This window comes from Drosophila suzukii, chromosome 3, assembly GCF_043229965.1.
Source record: "Drosophila suzukii chromosome 3, CBGP_Dsuzu_IsoJpt1.0, whole genome shotgun sequence".
NCBI classification, from domain to species: Eukaryota; Metazoa; Arthropoda; class Insecta; order Diptera; family Drosophilidae; genus Drosophila; species Drosophila suzukii.
The window spans coordinates 28164800-28184163 of record NC_092082.1 but is presented as its reverse complement, the minus strand read 5'-3'; the positions used below and the strand labels follow the sequence as shown (position 1 = coordinate 28184163).

General features: G+C 37.2%; 1 long non-coding RNA gene across 1 annotated transcript; it reads left to right on the top strand.

Annotated features, from left to right (window-relative positions):
* Positions 1 to 7407: 7407 nt before the first annotated feature.
* Positions 7408 to 8700, top strand: LOC139353176 (uncharacterized). Its single transcript, XR_011604338.1, has 3 exons — positions 7408 to 7547; positions 8048 to 8202; positions 8311 to 8700. It is a non-coding gene; the product is annotated as an uncharacterized lncRNA (long non-coding RNA).
* Positions 8701 to 19364: the final 10664 nt, after the last annotated feature.

Below are 19364 nucleotides of genomic sequence, written 5' to 3'. Positions count from 1 at the left end.
CGTAGCTGCACCTTATCGAACCCGTAGTTCACTCTGTGTTGTTGGGCTGCGAGGGGTTCCAAGCAGGCCTGGTTCAGGAGGATAACCACGCTCATGGTGACTCGCTCGGTTTTCTCCACCTTGACCACCTTCCAACCGTCTGTTGGAAGTTTTGGGTTGAACCTGGTCAGTAGGCTGAGTATAGCCTCTGGTTCCGATGGTTCCGACGGCAGCCACACCCTCGCTCTCGGTCGAGACGGGATGTCTGCAGCCTCACAAACTGCCAGCTTGGCCCCGGGGTAGACCTCGCCGACTTTGGTAATTGCAGCCTTGTAGAGTGCTGCCGATCTCTCGTCTTCGCAGGCGATCAACTTTACATTGCCCTGGTACCACCCTGCATCTGTGCAATCGGGTGGCGGGCCTGGGTTTTCGTCCAGCACTTTCAAGGCCACTGATGCAAGGGCCCGTCTAACCAGACCCCATTGGTTTCGTGGGATCCTACCGCCTTCAACGCTCTGGTCGATGACACCAATGATCTTCCGATCCTTTACCACTTCCGCAAAGGATCTCGACCAGGTGCCGCGGTTGGTTACCTTAGCCTACTTGCTCGCTGGTTGAGCTGACTCCATCGACCTCTCTCGCTTGTTGCTGTGGCTGGTGGTCATAGCGATGTCGAAGTCTGGGATAATTGCCTTTGCCCAGGCTATGTCCTCTCGGATTTTTTGGTAATCCAATTTCGATGTCTGATCCTCCCGTATCGGATTGGTGGCCAGCCGTTTGAGGATCCTAGAAGCCTTCCTTCTTTCAAGAGGTCCTGCCTGGTTAGGTGGTACCCTCTTAAACTCCTTTGCCCTGGTACTCACCACGAGACCGGCCTTAGCGCTACCCTCAGGTTGGAGTGGCTGGTTAGCCACACCTACGCTGGTGGAAGGCTTGGGCTTGTCGCTATGGCGAGTTGGGCTTAGCCGGCTGCGTTGTTCGCTGGCCTTGGCAGGGGTGGACGTCACGTGGACTGGGGTAGTCAGAGCCGTGATTTTGCTCTTTCTTTCGTCGTTGGTTACGACTTCCGACTTTATAAGAGTGTCGGGCTCTTGTCTTGTGCAGTCTTTTAGTTTTATATTTGTTAAGTTCTCCATGTTAATTCCCACGAGCTGCGGAGAAAGGACAGGTCCACCCGGGCAGAGATCCGCCGTACCCGGGTGAGGCTGAATTAGAACAGGCGGTTGCCACTTGCCTGAGCTCACCGTTTGAGACTGAGTTATTTGATGACTCGGGCTCCCAGCCAGATTGACTCTCGGCACGGTACAAGTGACACCTTAGTCCAGCCCGGGATGAGATGAGTTGTGTGGGTAGGGAAGAGGTAGGTACAGAGCGTGTGGGTAGGGGTGTGTGTCAGCTATTTGTCGGAGGCGGCAGCACAAGCGCGACGTCGGTACTGCTACGGCGCAGATACCCGCTGACTGTCCGGGGCTACTTATTTGCGCTTCGTGTTGGGGTCTTGGTGGTAACCGGGCCGTGTCCAACTTCCACGCTTATTCGTAGCTACCCTGGAGAACCAGGGCGCTCGCTATCCGCAACCTGCGACCCGTTCGGTAGCCTTCAGCTCGGCGCCCTCAGAGCCATCCCACTAGCTCTTTAGCCGAATGCATCAGCGGTAACATCTCAAAAAAAACCCGTAGGCATGGCTACAACAACAACAACAAACCCAGCAGGGGAAAAGCCCGAAATTCGGTTTCAGTGGGAAGATAAGCGCAAAGCAAACGAAGGAATAACAGCCCGTTACTTGGCTATGTACGCTCCGCATTCACAAACTGCTATTTATTTTAACCGCTTAGTATTTGTTTAGGCCGCCTGCTCGGCAAATCTGGACCCCGGCCCGCTATCCAACTGCACCGCTCTCTCGCTCCTTTGCTCTGTTCCCAGCTCTCTTCCGTGAAGTCTGCGCTGCGCTTTCTAGCGCGGTGCTGAGCTTAGACTTAAGCAGTTCGATTTTGGCACTCATCATTGAATAAACCGCGGTCGCTCCCCCGCCTAATTTGTAAAGTGAACATCAAGTCTCATTTCATTCGGTCAGCGGGGCATTTCGTGCATAGTGTGTTTCTCCCCTACAGCTCGACACAGTCCGCCGCAGCCAACGTACGCCAGCCGCACCAGCAGCAAGCCGCTGAAATCCAGCGCAGCAGTTCCCACCGACGCCGCCAGTTCCCGCCGCCGCCACCGCAACCCCCCGGCGCACATTTTGGTCCTTCGACCCGGATAAGAAGATAATTAAAGCTTTCTCGTCTTATTAATGGCCGGTCTGCAGTCGGCCACTCGAATATACAATTCGTTTGACTTTCTGTACGATTTGTCCAAAATCCACGTCCGATTAAATCCGACAACGGCAATTAATAAATTATGTCACCATTTTTTCTTCGATTTTACTTTTGCTACGTGCGGCCATATTGCCAATTTTTCCGACTCCTTTTTTAATTGCATTTGGCCGCTATCCACACATACATACACTTATATAAGATCGAGAAAAAAATTCCAAGCTTAGAAAAGATATTGTGCAAATATAAGCCAAGCATACAGTGAGAATTATTTAATTTCTGCCAATTCAGGCCTCCAAAACTTTCCAAGATTTTCTCACTGTATATCCGCAGCCGCTAAAGTACTTGCACATATTTTTTCGTTTTTCCAAATACAGTCCACATACAAATAAATCGAAAACGTCCACCACAACACATACCCCGCCGGCAATAATTATTATATACATACAGTCACATATAATTTTAATTTCACTATCCCGTTCCGACTAATTAAAGTTTTCCTTCGGCCATCCGGTTAAAAATAATAAAACAACAATTACACCAAACGACGTGAACATTTTTTTGAGAACTGTGTTTTATTCAAAAACCATCAAACTTTTTAGTATTTTTTCGGTATATGGTATTTACTCCGCAAAATTGATTTTATCCAGGGAAAATAATACCAGCACTCCACCGCATGCTTAGCATCCTCTGTCCACCAATTTTTTTTGGTATAGCTTAGTATTTTTTCCTCTGAATATAAAAATAAATTTAAAAGAATACTTTAATACTAAATAATCAACAAATAGCATCCTCCGGCCAACAACTTATTGGCATATTTGGTATTTTTCTTCATTCATAAGTTTACATAAAAGCAAAATAATACAATTACTCCACCGGGGCTACATGTTAACACATATTTGGTATTTTTCCCCTCAATTTATTTCAAACGCAAAAAATACCAAACGTGATCCCAATTACAATTACATATACCAAAAAGGTTAAATATTATAGTATTTTTTCTCCACGGGTGATATACGAACTCCATACTCACCGTTCCTAATCCGTATCATTGGGTTTAATTCCACAAAGTAAACCAGGTCGGTACTTGCTCCAATTTCTATTTCTCCGATCCACTACTTTTTTTTGTCGACACCTCTTTCCACTGTTCCAGAAGTGGGTCAGGTTTCCTATTTATTCGACATAAACAAAGGCGAGCAGATTCTGACCCAAAAAGTTCATTTTTTTTAAATGTCTGTTGGAAGTGATAACAACAAGTTGTCTATTCCACCTGCCGTAGTTCCAGGCATATCCGTTGATCCGCCCACACCCGAACTAACCGCTAAGTCCTCTTCGTCCCGAAAAAGGGTCACCCGTGCAAACGTCAAAATGGCACTAACACCTTCACAAATTGCTCTAAGCTCATTTATTGAGGTCTCAGATCGGCTGAGTGAGTTTGAGTCCAGAACAAACACTCCTTCGCCGGTCCCTCCTACTCTGTCCATGCTTAACATCCGCCGCGAAGAAATACGCGCATTATGATACCGCATCAAGGCAGAAAAGGATGAAGTCACCGGGTGCATAGCAGAAGCCGGAGACAGTGCAGCTGATAGTTTGCCAATTCTCAAAGCTAAATACGGCTACTGCTATTCCGTTTACGAGTGATGCGGGGCTCAGATCGCGGACTAAATAGCCCAGGCTCCCCAAGTTCAAGCTGTTCCTAACCAGACTTACATTTCCTCTGGATGTCGGCTGCCTCCGTGCGATACCGAGGTTTTCTCCGGAGATTATCTGCGGTGGCCGACCTTTAGGGATCTGTTTACGGCCATTTATATAAACAATCCAGGGCTGACGCCAGTCGAAAAACTGTTTCACCTAAATGCCAAAACAAGCGGCGATGCACACACGATAGTGTCGAACTCCCCCCTTACTAAGGATGGCTTTCGCCCAGCTTGGGCTTACCTAACTGAGCGTTTCAAAAACAAGCGGTTGTTAGTAAATAGCCAATTAAAAATACTTTTCAATGTGCAGTCCGTTAATCAGGAATATGGGTCAGCTATCCGAGAACTTCAACGCAACACCCAGGGTTGCCTCACGGCTTTAGAAATGTCCGGAATTCGAACCGAAAATTGCGATTGCCTCTTAGTGTAATGTGCTCCTCCAAACTTCGTAAGCTCGCGCTATCCTTGTGGGAACAGTCCCTGCACAACAAGGCCGAGATTCCGACGTGGCAGGAGCTGAACGCCTTCACCGGACCTTAGAAGCCATAGACGACGTACGGCAGTCAGGCTCGGGTCAATCTCTGCCAAAAACATCCGCTCCCACGGCAGCGCCTCGAAGAATTAATTCTTACGAGACAAGGGTAGCACCCAAACCTAAAGGATGTCCCCTTTGTAAAAAGGTAAACAATCCTGTCCGCACATGTGCACGATTTCTTCAGATGACGGTCGACGAGCGGTCGACATATATAAAGAGAAAGCAGGTGTGTCTGAACTGCTTCGCACGAGGGCACCAGCTGCGTGATTGTGAAAGCACTCATAGTTGATGCTGACTGTAAGACCTCAAAGAAAAACAATAATTAGTCAAAAACTAGGGTTTTTGCAAAATCAGTGCTATTATCAAACTTCAAATAAGACTTCTTATCCTTATCTGCAACTCCATCCAAAACAGCTGACAGGCTAAACGTTTTGATACCTGATTCTAATGATGACTTCCTTAGATTTCGCTCCAGATGTTAAATCATCCACAAAAAAATCGCGACGAATGACCGCAGCCCCAAGCGGAAGCGCTGTATGCTCGTCTGCTTACAACTGATGCACGCATAGTTAGAAATGATGCTGACTTTGTGCCATAAGTAACGGTGTCTAGCCTAAACACCCGCAATTGGTCCTGGGGGGATTCCCTCTACAAAATGCAAGTTATCCAACCCGTGAAACGGTTCCACTTATGGAATTTATAAACAAATTTTTGAATTCAATCTCAGCTATGTTACGCTTGCCTTCAGCGACATTGCCTTTGCCTTTGTTTAAGATTCTGCCTTTGCCTTTGCCATTCACTTCGAGGGCCGCGCTTGACCGTCCTGCTAAGATAAATAAACCAATCGTAAAGTAAACACAAGCTTCCGTTCGAAGCCCAAACTTTTCCGTTCAAAGCCCACAGTATTGCGTTCTAAGTTCAGAACATATTGCGTTCCGATTTTCAATCAAATTGCATCGGTCAGCATAATTTCATTTCACAATGAGATGCGACAGTTTCAGCATAAGCTTTTATTTTAAACAAAAATTAAAGTTCTGGAAGCTTAAGAAAAGGAAAGCTTCTGGCCGAGGTTCATTGGATAATTTTTTAGAATTAAGATTCAGTCCTATTTTATCCGAGACCGCGATCGGTTCACAATTTTTAAAAAGTGTCTTGTATTAATTCAGTTTAAGAATAAAGGTTTATCACCCAAGTTTTAAAAATAAAAAATAAATTAATTAAAAAGTTCCAAAAATTATTTAGTGAAAAATAAGTTAAATATAAACGGAGCTCTCGCGGCCAACAACTCAACATTTCTAGTGGAGAAATTAAAAAATCCACCAAACATCACAACAAAGTGACAGTGGTCGTTAACAATAATTAAATGGAAATTAATAAATGAAATAATCCATTTAAAGGTGAACTTTAAAAAAAGGGTGGACCAAAATCTTAAATAAAAAAAATACAAGAACACAAAATAAAGCAAAACCAGAAACGCACTAAACAAAAACAGTTAAACAAACCAGCTCTTACAACAACAACAACAAAATCACAACTCGCTGAAACAGGAAAAATTAAAGAAGGAAGGAAGGGCATTCTATTGCCAATAATTTCTACTGAATCCAGGAAGGAAGATTAACCCACAACCTCACAGAAGGAAGACCCCATCGGGACAGTCTCGTGAGAAATTAATTTTCAATAAAAAAAAATTAAAAATTATAATCTAAGATCAGGGAATTTAAAAAAAAAATAATAACAATATAAGATTTAAACATTGATAGAAAGTAAGATAGATTCACGATTTAATAAAAAATATTAAACAATCTGGAAGATTTAATAAATACACTGGTAGAAAAAACACGAAGTGAAATCAAATATATTTTTATTTGATTTTTTTTACTCCCATGCATAGTCATATTAAATATTAAAACCTTTCACTTAAATAAAAAACATATTTAAGCCGTATGTCAAATATGTAAGTATTCAATTCAAAGTGATTTTTATTTAAAAACAAGTTAGTCACATTCAAATCCAATGTGGCCATCTTGGTTTTAACTATTATAAAAAGTAGTTCAATTCATAGTATATTTGATGGTTTTTTATATTTCAAGTAAATACTTTTTCAATTTGTTCGGAATATTTACTCATTTATTTTGAATATAGAACGTTTTCAAAATTTGTATTTGACCAAATAATTGTAAATTATAAATCAAATTACATAGGTATGTATATGTAATAAGTTTGTGACCCATATACACAACATAATTTAAATTATTAGTAATTTTCAAAAGAACAATATATATAAATAAAATAAAAAATAATATATAATATAATATAAAAATAAATAATAAAATAATATTTAAAGAAAAGGGTTTTAGTTACCCAACCACCGGCAGCTTCTTTCTATTTCCATGGCTTTGTAATTTACTATTAAAAGTACAAAAACATGCTTAGCCAAAGAAAAAATGTGCGTGCATTGTAAACGCTGGGCCGTAACCAAAAACTAAAACTAACGGCACAATGTGCATACTTACATACATACATTCAGACAAATTAGAGACAAATATGAACAAGCACAACGGCAAACGCAAGCGCGTCTTCTTCCATGCGCATTTGTACATTGGCGGTCAAGAAAATATGTATGTGCATAAGAACATAAATATTTCTTGTGTACCAATGTTTTGACAATAAGATATGTTCTTATAATATATAAATATAATAAAATAAAATAAATGATACTAAATTGACATATACAAGTTATTAAACTTAAGGACTTATTTGTACATATTTTCTTATTTTCTTCCCCATTACTTTGACCTCTATTGTAAAGTAACGGCACGCGACAGATTTTGTGCGTCCTTTTTGCACACATGCATATGTATGTATGTATATACGAAATAGTTTGACACTCCGCTTTGTAGCGAATCCCGCGATCACTTCGAAGCAAGCGGTTCTCCTGATCGGATGTAAAAGTGATTAATAGAGTTCGATAGACAAGTGTTCATTTAAGTGTAATAAAAAAGTGAAAAGTACAGAAAAAAGGTGAGTCAAATAAAAATACAATAATTACTTAATATTAAGGCATGTGCATGTCCACGTTTTTTTTGTCGCATTTTTCCTTTTTGAGTTTCTTCTTTGTTGTGCGCGTTCTTATTTCGTGAAAATTTAGATAATACATTTAACGAAATAAACAAAGCTCAAAAGAAAATTTCATTTAAAAACAATAAAATATATACGATTGGGTAATAAACATGAAGTGGATAAAAAATACGCGAAAGAAATGAAGAATATGAAAGGAAATTATGTGAAAACGCGCGCAAACTAGATAAAAGGAGTAGAATGCACGAGAAGGAAAACACTAAAAAGACGCAAAAAAGACGCTTTGCTGCCGTTGCATTCGGTTCTGTGGCGTCGCAGTCGTTTCATCTATTTCTTTACAATATTTTTTGGTTTCTTTAATTATTTTTGTCTTATTTAAATCCCTTTATATAAAAACACCTACTCGAAACTTATTATAAAACTAATTAACTTTTTCTTTATAGATACAAATTTATTTCAACATATTGTACCCTGAGAAAGAAGCAATTTTATATATGGGACCCATTTAAGGAAAAGGTTTTTTGCTTTTACGAAGAGCAAATGCAAAACAAAGAGCGACTTAAACTATTAAAGACAGTTCAGAAAACTGTATCACTTGGTAATGTATAATTTTTTTAAATTTATAAATTTTATCTTTTTATGATAAGCTTGACTTTTTCTAAATTATGCCATTACCAAAAATCTAATAACATATTCTTATTCACAGATTACAAGGACTACATTTACACCGTATTGCTCACATCTGTCATCTTAAATAATTCGTGGACCGTCATTAAAGGAACCAACAAGCGAAAGAAATTATCACTACTATGACTCTCAGGAAAGTTTTGTACGCACATGCAGGCGTACGAATGTGGCAAAACAAAAAAAATGTGTGATTATAAAAAATATGTATAATAATGTATAATATGTATATGTATATATGTATCATATAAATTCTAAGAGTTACGTTAAGTACAAATGTATTTAAAACAAAAGTAATGATGACGTGTTAGCATGGTAAAAAATAGAGTTTAAGCAACAATTGTTTAGATTATATGTTTACGTTTATTTTCAATAAAAACACATACTTATTTGGGTCTTTATTAAATATAAATCACGCTTGTTTTAAACTACTGATTGGTTTAAATTGAATATGCACCATATTAGTATGGCTTAAATACTATATTTAAATCAAAAATAAAGTACAGTTCTTTTGACGGGGATTATATTTAATTTAAATAAAATTTGTATTTATATTAAAGTTCATCCCAGTCTGATTTAAATATGAGAATTATTTAATACAAATAAAAATATGCTGAGTTTGAGGGCGGGCTATAATTGCTTTAACTATAAAAACCATTCAAATGAAATGTTCTATTTACTGGAACTAAATATAAAAATATTTAAAATAAATATAAAAATATAATACTTTTTACTATGGAACATATTTAATTTAATTATTTTGTACTATTTTAACATATTTGATCGAAATTAAAAAATCGTTGGATTTACTACAAAATTATTCAAAAAGTATTTAACTATTTAACGTTTTCGTTTTTACAATTTTCATGTTAGGTTCTAAACCGCTGGGAAAAATAGTTGAAACGTTGGCGAAATAGTGACATTTACGATGTTTTTTCTACCAGTGTAGCTTTGGTGAAATAAACTTAACCATGGCAACCGGAGGTTCACCACCAAATTTTTCTGCAGGTAGTATAGCCACAGCAGGCGGCTTAACAGTGGAATTAATAAATAGATTGATAAATGTTCAATTAAATGAAGTGAGCAGGAAAATAGAAGGTTTGGAAGGAAAGTTAGCCACAGATGCAAACACTGTGGAGGATTATAAAATACAAACAATCGATCCAACTATAAAATGCGATACAACACTTGAAGTGGTAAAATCTTTACCAAAATTCACGGGGGAACCAACACAATATGTAGGTTGGAGGGAAGCCGCAGAAACTGTAATGAGTCTCTATAAAATTCAAAGTGAACAATATTTTATCGCCTTAACAATTTTACGAAATAAAATTTTGGGAGCTGCCCATGATGCTCTTACCAATCATGGCACCGTTTTAAACTTTCGAGCAATCTTATCTAGATTGGACTTTATATATAGCGATAAACGACCAATACATATTCTCGAGTCAGAACTAAGTATCCTCAGGCAGGGACGAATGACAGTTACAGAATACTATAATGAAGTCAATAAAAAAATGACACTACTAATAAACAAAACCATAATGACATACGGAAAGGACAGCGTAATTGCCAAAGAAACAAACAAAACAATAAGGAGCAATGCTTTACGAATTTTTATATCTGGGCTAAATGGATCTATCTCAGAAACTCTTTTCTCATTAAATCCACCAGATTTACCCAATGCTTTGGCAAAGGTCCAAGAACTAGAATCAAACAATTTCCGTGCTCAATTTGCAAACAGGTTTAATGGATTTAAAAATGAAAATAAATATCAGGGAAACAACTTACGATTTGATCAAAAAAGACAGGACAATAATACTAATAAAACGGGAAATTATTGGAGTAATAACCAGAATTATAATTGGCCACAAAAGGGAAATTTTTGGCAAAACGATAATCATAATAATAATCAAAAGCAACAAGCCGTCGAGCCAATGGATGTTGATCCATCGATTCAACTCCAGAATAAACCTAGTTACAATCGACAGCCGAATAATAATTGGCAGGCAAATAATAATCGAGGTAGATACAATAATAATTATTATCAAAATAATAATCGATCAAATAACTATCGCGCTAATCAAAATAAAGAGCAAACTCAAGCTCAGAAAAGGGAACCAGATGGAACAGCTAATAAAGTAACCAGATTAAACAATATCAACGAAGATCATTTTTTAGACCAGACCCCTACAGGGGAATGCCTTATTTAAATAGGACAGACCGAAAAACCAAGAAGCAGTTAAAGATTTTAATAGATACAGGAGCCACTGCTTGTTATATAAAAAAGGGAATTTTCGAAAATAAAATAATAATAATATACAAAAAGGTAACTACAGTTCATGGGTATTCAATTATTAGGTATTACCATATTATAAATATATTTGAAACAAGACAATTATTTTATGAAATCGAAGGATTAGAATCTGATCTGCTAATTGGATTTAATTTACTAAGAAAAATTGGAGCTATAATAAATATAGAAAAGGGAGTCTTGGAATAGAAGAAGAAAAGTTAAAATATTATGATAATGAGGAAAAAAATAAAATTTGATGAAAAAAATAGCGAAAACACAGATTCATTATTTGTGGAAAATAGTGAAAAAAGCTTGGAAATTCCAAATCCTGAGAGTGCCGACGAAGTAAATACCGTCAATAAAAATACAAATATCTTGGGAGTTCAAAATCCTGAGAGTGCCGACGAAGTAAATACCGTCAATAAAAATACAAATATCTTGGGAATTCAAAATCCTGAGAGTGCCGACGAAGTAATTACCGTCAAAAATCAAATAAATAAAAATCGTTTGAAATATAAAAATTTCAAGCCCGCCGTCGTTGAGTTATCCGACAAACAACAGATAAACAATATAGGTACTGATTAATTAGACGGACTAAAGGAAAAAATAGTTTTCTATATTGAAAAAGAGCATTCAAAGATATATATGCAAATTCCTTTTAGAACAGACATAAAGGGGGAAATAAATCTTATTCACGACAGGCCAATATACGGGAAACAATATCCGTACGCTTTTTCTGTCACCGACTTCGTGAACAGCGAAATCAGTAGAATGTTAGCAGAGAAAATTATAAGGCCTAGTCGAAGCCCGTATAATTCACCAGTTCTGGTAGTACCAAAGAAAGGAGAAAATCAAGACGGAAGCCGTAAATTAAGACTCGTCATTGACTATAAAAAATTAAATGAAAATACCATACCTGACAGGTACCCAATGCAAGACCCATCAGTAATTCTATCTAATTTGGGAAAAGCAAGATATTTTTCAACAATAGATTTAGAATCAGGTTTTCATCAGATATTAATGAAAGAATCTGATGTAGAAAAAACATCCTTTTCAATAAATAATGAAAAATACGAATTTTTAAGAATGCCATTCGGACTAACAAATGCACCAAGAATTTTTCAGAGAGCAATGGACGACATCCTAAGAGAACAAATAGGGAAAACATGTCATGTCTACATGGACGACATTATAATATTCTCAAACTCGATTGAACAACATTATAAAGACTTAAACAAAATTATAAATATATTATTAAAGGCAAACATGAAAATCTCTTTAGAAAAATCAAAGTTTTTTAAACGCGAAACCAGTTTTCTAGGATACATCGTATCTTATAACGTCATCAAGACAGACCCAGAAAAAATTGAAAGCATAAGAAAATATCCGCTTCCAAAAAATATTCGGGAACTAAGAAGTTTCTTAGGCCTTACGGGCTATTATAGAAAATTTGTTTTAAATTACGCCTCTATAGCCAAACCTCTAACAAAATATCTTGGAGGTCATAATGGCAAAATTTCAAAAAGAATGTCAACAAAAATGTTAATTCAGCTGGATGACCCAGCTATTAAAGCTTTTAACGAGCTGAAAGAAAATATCATTGCTCAAGTAGAATTAGTTCATCCGGATTATAATAAAAAATTTACCCTGACCACCGACGCTTCGGACGTCGCAATTGGTGCAGTATTATCTCAAGAAGGTAAACAAATTACTTTTATTTCAAAAACCTTGACTAAAACGGAACAAGTTTATGTTTAGAAGGAACTTTTAGCCATAGTATGGGCTCTTAAAAATCTAAGAAACTACTTATACGGAGTGATTGGAATTGAAATCCAAACCGATCAACCATTATCTTTCGCAATCTCTGATAAAAATCCTAATATTGAAATGAAACGCTGGTACTCCTTCATAGAAAGTTTCACTCCTAAAGTCATTTATAAGCCAGGTACAACTAATGTAGTTGCAGACGCCTTATCAAGAATTCAGATCAACAACTTAACTGACAGTAACGAATCGGTCTCAGATCAAAACACTCAGCATTCAGCAGAGAGTAGTTTTGAGAATGTTATACAAGAAATCCGTAAACCCTTAAACCAGTTTAAGCAACAATTGCTATTAGCAACGGGGAGGTATACAATACATGAGTCGATTAATATATTCGAAAATACCAGACATATAATAGAATTTGACACTCCCGAAAATTTGATATCAATCTTAAGAGAATATATTCCTCCTAATTTAACGGTTAGAGGATTTAGAGGACTTTTATAGAATTCAAAAACCACTTAAAGATAATTTTGTGAATAAATTTTTGTATACAAAAATATTTGTCCAAGATGTAGAAACTCCTGAGGACAGAGCACTTATAATCGAAGAAACACATTGCAGAGCACACAGGGGACTTGACGAAAATTATAAACAAATCAGTAGATTGTATTATTGGCCAAACTTACTTACAAAATTAAAAGAATATATAAAAAAATGTAAAATTTGCAATGAAAACAAATATAACAGACACCCAATTAAAATTCCAATTGGAGAAGCCCCAATCCCGAATAAAGAAGGCGAAAATTTACACATCGACATATATTACGCGCAAAGTCTTACTTTCATAACTTGTATAGACGCTTACTCAAAATTTTTAGTAGTAAAAGAAATCCAAAATAAATTAAATATCGAAAACAAAGTAATAGAACTTCTTCAACAATTACCACAAGTCAAAGTAATAATGACCGATAATGAACCAAGCTTTACATCGGCCCAATTTAAATCTTTTGCACAAAGGTGCGGTTTAACTTTACATTACGCAGACCCGAGGCATACTACTTCAAACGGACAAGTTGAAAGGGCACATTCTACACTAACAGAATTAGCTCGATGCATTAAAGAAGAATTTAATCTAACCGACTATTCCGAAATAGTAATAAGAGCCGCTCAAGAATATAATCAGAGCATCCATTCTACAACGAACCAAAAACCTTTTGACGTACTATATAGTAAAATAGAGCACGATAACATTCCTCAAATTTTAAAAAATACACAAGAGAAAATGTTAGAAACACATAATGAAAACAGAAAAGAAAAAGTATATCATGTAGGACAGGTAATTTATGAAAAGAAACACGGGGAAAGAAATAAACTTAAAACTAGATATAAAAAACAAGTAGTTAAAGAAAATTTACCTCACAAAATAATAATCAACAATAGAAATAGAATTATTCACAAAGATAATATAAAATACTAAAAATTTATATGTTACTTTTTTTTTCCTTTTCCAGAAAATGTTTTATCAGGTGCTCATACTACACCTTATTTTATTAACAAAATCAGAAATAATAGACTATACAAGTCACGAGTGTCTTTTATTCAAGGACAATAAAGACGTATTGACGTACGATTCATACGCAGAATTATTCCACGTAACTAACTTAAGTTTTTATAAAGAAATAATAAAATTGGAATCAGATAATATAAAAAGGGATACTAATAAAAGGTCACAATGGGAAATTAAATATGACATAGAAGTAATCGAATTAATTTTATCCCAATTAATATCAACTAGGTCAAAAAGGGGGATAAATGAGATAGGCACTGTGTGGAAATGGTTAGCTGGAACTCCGGATCATGATGATTTTATTAAAATACAGAATAAAATCGATGAATTAATTGAAAATAATAATAAGCAGTTTATTATCAATTCCAAACTGTTTAAAGAAATAGAATCTCTTTCTGATGATTTTAAAAATGTTTTTATTGATCAAGATTTACCACTGCGAAAACATCGCTTACGATTATTAACATTTGATCTGCAAAATTTAATTGACACAATCACACTAGCAAAAATTGACGTTTTTAATACCAAAATATTAAATAATGATGACATCATGGAAATATTAAAACATGAACAAAAACCAGTAATTATCGCTGACCTAATGGACATCTCTGTTTTTAAAATCGCACTGCATAAAGAACTAGTAATAATTTATATAAAACCCAATAATAAAATACAGATGCGAAATATATCACGCTAGAGCGATTTCCCAAATCGATGGGAAACTAGTATTAAGCAATCAAGTCGCAAAATGCGCAAATATGTTTTATGAAATGTCTAACTTTAAGAACGAACTTTTTAATAATTATTGCACTTTAAATAATGAAAAAACTTGTTTTACCCGCTTATTAAATGGCAAGAAATCCACTTGTAAAAAAATAAGAGAGAAAAATAAAAAAATAGACATCATACAAGATGTTGCCATTCTTATAAATGGTAACAATATTGTGAACAACTCTCATTTAAACGGTTCATTTTTGATAACATTTAATGGTACAACCGAAATTAATAATATTTCTTAAACCAATTTGGAAAACAAAATTCTTTACTACTTAACTACGAACCACTTCAAAAATTATGAAATATCCGATTACATATTATCAAATAACTCAGAACTTTCTTTAGATAATATAAACATTTTAAATCCTTTCATTAAAATTAATAATACCAAAATATCACTTACCTTTATATTATTAATTTTAATCATTATATATTTGATTTTTTTACTTATTATAAAATACAAAAATGTCATATTATTTGTAACCAAAAAACAACGGCCAGAACCAGAAAAATCTATTAACCAAGAAAATTTTTTAACAGAATTAAGAGATCAATTAAATTAATTTCATATTGAATCGGGACGATCCATTTTAGAAGGGGGAGAGTTATCCAACCCGTGAAACGGTTCCACTTATGGAATTTATAAACAACTTTTTGAATTCAATCTCAGCTATGTTACCCTTGCCTTCAGCGACATTGCTTTTGCCTTTGTTTAAGATTCTGCCTTTGCCTTTGCCATTCACTTCGAGGGCCGCGCTTGACCGTCCTGCTAAGATAAATAAACCAATCGTAAAGTAAACACAAGCTTCCGTTCGAAGCCCAAACTTTTCCGTTCAAAGCCCACAGTATTGCGTTCTAAGTTCAGAACATATTGCGTTCCGATTTTCAATCAAATTGCATCGGTCAGCATAATTTCATTTCACAATGAGATGCGACAGTTTCAGCATAAGCTTTTATTTTAAACAAAAATTAAAGTTCTGGAAGCTTAAGAAAAGGAAAGCTTCTGGCCGAGGTTCATTGGATAATTTTTTAGAATTAAGATTCAGTCCTATTTTATCCGAGACCGCGATCGGTTCACAATTTTTAAAAAGTGTCTTGTATTAATTCAGTTTAAGAATAAAGGTTTATCACCCAAGTTTTAAAAATAAAAAAAAAATTTTTTTAATTCATCTATTAACGACGAATTTAATTTGCATTGCAAACGGCTGCCCTCAGGCTGAACCCTAACATAAAGGTACATTTTGCAAATGTCTCCTGTGATTGCTACTTGGTGTGAACGAAGCCGAAGAAGAACCTGGAACAGCTTAGGCTGAATTACAGGGCCTGCCATAAGAACATCGTTAAGAGAATCGCCTGAGGAACTGGCCGCCGATCCAATAAAACTACGCGAAGCTTTGTGGTGGAGCTATCTTCCTTTATGACGCAATGATGAGGCAAGAAGTATCGGTTCGACCCGATCTCAGCGGCAAAAACTGATGACATATGTCATAGATCGAGATATTCCTTTATGAATACTGCATATTGAGCCTTCACGGCTGGCTGACGATTCAGCTTTTTCTCTAGGAACAAGAATCTTTGATAGAAAAACCTTGGGTCAGCTAACTGTATATTTTTAGGTATGTTCTAGTTGCCGATGTCGACATTGAAGATAAGCTGTCGCTCTGTTATGTTCGAAGCAGTCACCTCGGTAATGTTGGCTGAGTATTCGGAAGTTCGGGACTGAATCGCAATATTAATTATTAATTATTATTAATTATTATAATCTCCTATTCCAGTTACAGATGCTGAAGATTTTATCTTCTTTATTTGAAGCGAATCGGGACGTTATTAGATGTAGTTGCGAGCCCGAATCGAGTAGAGCTCGACAAGGAACGAAAACCCACGATCGGTTTTTTACTAAAACGCTAGCCGTTGCTAAGAGCACAATATCATTACTTAAATCCTGTGCTATAAGAGCAGTCGAAGTGGAAGGCAGTGCAGAGGGTGAGGCAGAGGGAAGTGCTTCTTGAAGCTGTGCTCCTTCTGGTGCTTAGATCCGCATGCACGACAATTACTGGAATTGCATTGCCTAACTTGATGACCAACCTTAAAGAAATGTATGCAAAGACCGAGCCGTCTCGCTTCTTGAAGCCGGTAAATAAGAAATGGAAGGACCCGCAATATTAAAGAATATACAGATCCAAGCGTTAGAGCTCAAAGCAACAAACGCCGATATAAGCGTGTTGGGTATTCTGTTACTTCCCACCTGATTGCCCGGCGCATAGTTTGTCATGGCGAAATCCATAGTCTCCGACATCCTGCATCGCTGCTCCAGAAATGATGCCATTCATTCCCACGTAGGAACTAAGTTGACAAGGGCAGGGCCCTCTAAACGCTCTTCCCACTTTGCCTGACTTGCCGGATCCAACCTTTGGAACAGGACTTGGACTATAATGCATCCTGCGATTTGTTCCGTCGTGCCCAGTCCTTTGAGAGCGCGGATATAAGCGTTGAATTTATCTGACAGCTTCCGAAGTGTCGAGTCAAAACCACTCTGCACCGCCTTTAGTCCCAGGATCTCAGTAACGTGTGCCTGATAAACCAAACGACGATCATCAAATCTATTTTGCAGCAAATCAAAGGCAATTGCGGAGTTGCCATCCGAAATTTCCAGCGAACGAATAGTTTCCAACGCAGCGTCCCTCAGGAATGAACGTAGTGGCTGCAGCTTTTCTACGTTGGTGAGGTCCGAATTACTATCTATGGTCGTGATAAACATAGAATAAAAATCAGACCAATTTGCATAGCCGCCAGCGAATTTTGGAAGCACAAGTGGGGGCAGAAATGTTGTTCTATGTCGAGGGTGACGCTGCTGGGGGCCGAAAACTCCGGGAGTGATGCCATCAGCAAAAGTTGAGTGCGAAAGAAGCTGTGAGGCGGGCTTTGAAGTTTCGGCTCGAACCGATGACTTCAGAATTACGAGAATGTCATCAAATTTCTCACTCAAATCACTTTAAATTTTCTCAAAATCCAATTCTTTGAGCTCACCGAGAACCTTTTTAAATGATTCTTGAAGTTCTCACTTGAAGACCGGATTCTTCGCATGAAGTTGACACCGCACTTGATAGGGAATCCACTCTATTAAATAAAGCAGTTGCCTTGCGCTTAATAAATATTGCCTTGTTTGCATCAGCGGTAACATCTCAAAAAATTACCGTCATTACCGTTATGTCACCATTTTTTCTTTGATTTTCCTTTTGCTACGTGCGGCCATATTGCCAATTTTTCCGACTCCTTTTTTAATTGCATTTGGCCGCTATCCACACATACATACACTTATACAATACAGAACTTTCAGTGAACGGTCGTGTTTTTGTCTTGCGCTCCGAATTTTTGTTCTTTTTGTCCATAAACCATCGGGGTTTAATTCATATTTTCATACGTCTATATAACTTTTTATGTCCCTAACAACATCCGTTCGCTTCGCGAGTGCATAGTGATTGTTTTGTGTTTAAATTAACAAAATTAGTTTGCACGTCTAATCTCTGTGCAGTGTTTGTTGTTATAGTTTTTTTCTAATTGCCTTCTTCTTTTCTTCCAAACGCTGTTTGGAGCGGTAAGTGTCTAAACGGTAGTTACCCGCTCTCCCGCACTCCCGCTTATAACTTTGTTTTTGGAACATCTAAAACTTACGCTCCCCCAGCTTACTTACTCCCGCTCTCTAACTCTCTCTTTTACTTGCGTAGCTTTATTCTCTTGGCACTGTGGTTCGGAATATCGCGATAATGGCTGTCTGCAATTTAAAGAAATGCAAGTCGTTAATTTCGGCTGGACAACAGAGCATTCCGTGCCATTCGTGTGAGAATATTTTTCATGCAAAATGCCTTGGCTATTCGGGCCTGGTACGCGATGCAATCGACATGAGAAGTGGCTTGCGCTACTATTGTGATGAATGCATTGCTTATGAAACCCAGGCACTCTCTATAAGGCGGCTTACAAAAAGCACTGTTACGGAATTAATCCGGAACAGCCGTAAAAATACGGATCTGCTTGTGGCGCTTGAGTCGCAGCTCACTAGCCGTATGCTAACTGAGCCCGATTCTCCTAAGCGTAAAAAGATCGCGGTCGATAGACAACCCACGGTAGCCGCTAGTGTAACTCTCTCTGGCGATCCGGGGTCTGCAGCACAGCAGTTGATCTCAGCCGCCGCACAAATGGTACTGAGATCGAAAGCTAAAAAAGATTCGGTTTCCGAATGCAAAGGTCGCGAGATTTTGCCGCATGAGACGCCCGTAAAATCATTTATAAATAATACAATAATAATTCCAACGCCACATGTTGACTTAACGTCCGGAGTACCGAATGAAACTGATAGTGCAGCCGTAAATGACGTAGTAACAAAACCTGTCACATGCGTGGTACCTAAAACAGTCACCTGTGTACCGCAGCGGAAACAAATTTTTATTTATCGGCTGAATCCTGACCTTTCATCCCTGGACATTACGTCCTATATCCGTAACAAAGTTCAGATTGATGATCTAAAGGTTGAACGTTTTAATTTTCCATATGCTAGGGAAGTATCATCATTTAAGATCGGTGTTCCCTGTGCTCATTTTGCAACTACGTGCTCAGCCAGTTTTTGGCCTGTTGGCATTTTTGTTAAAGAGTACGAAGCTAAAAAAAAGAAAAT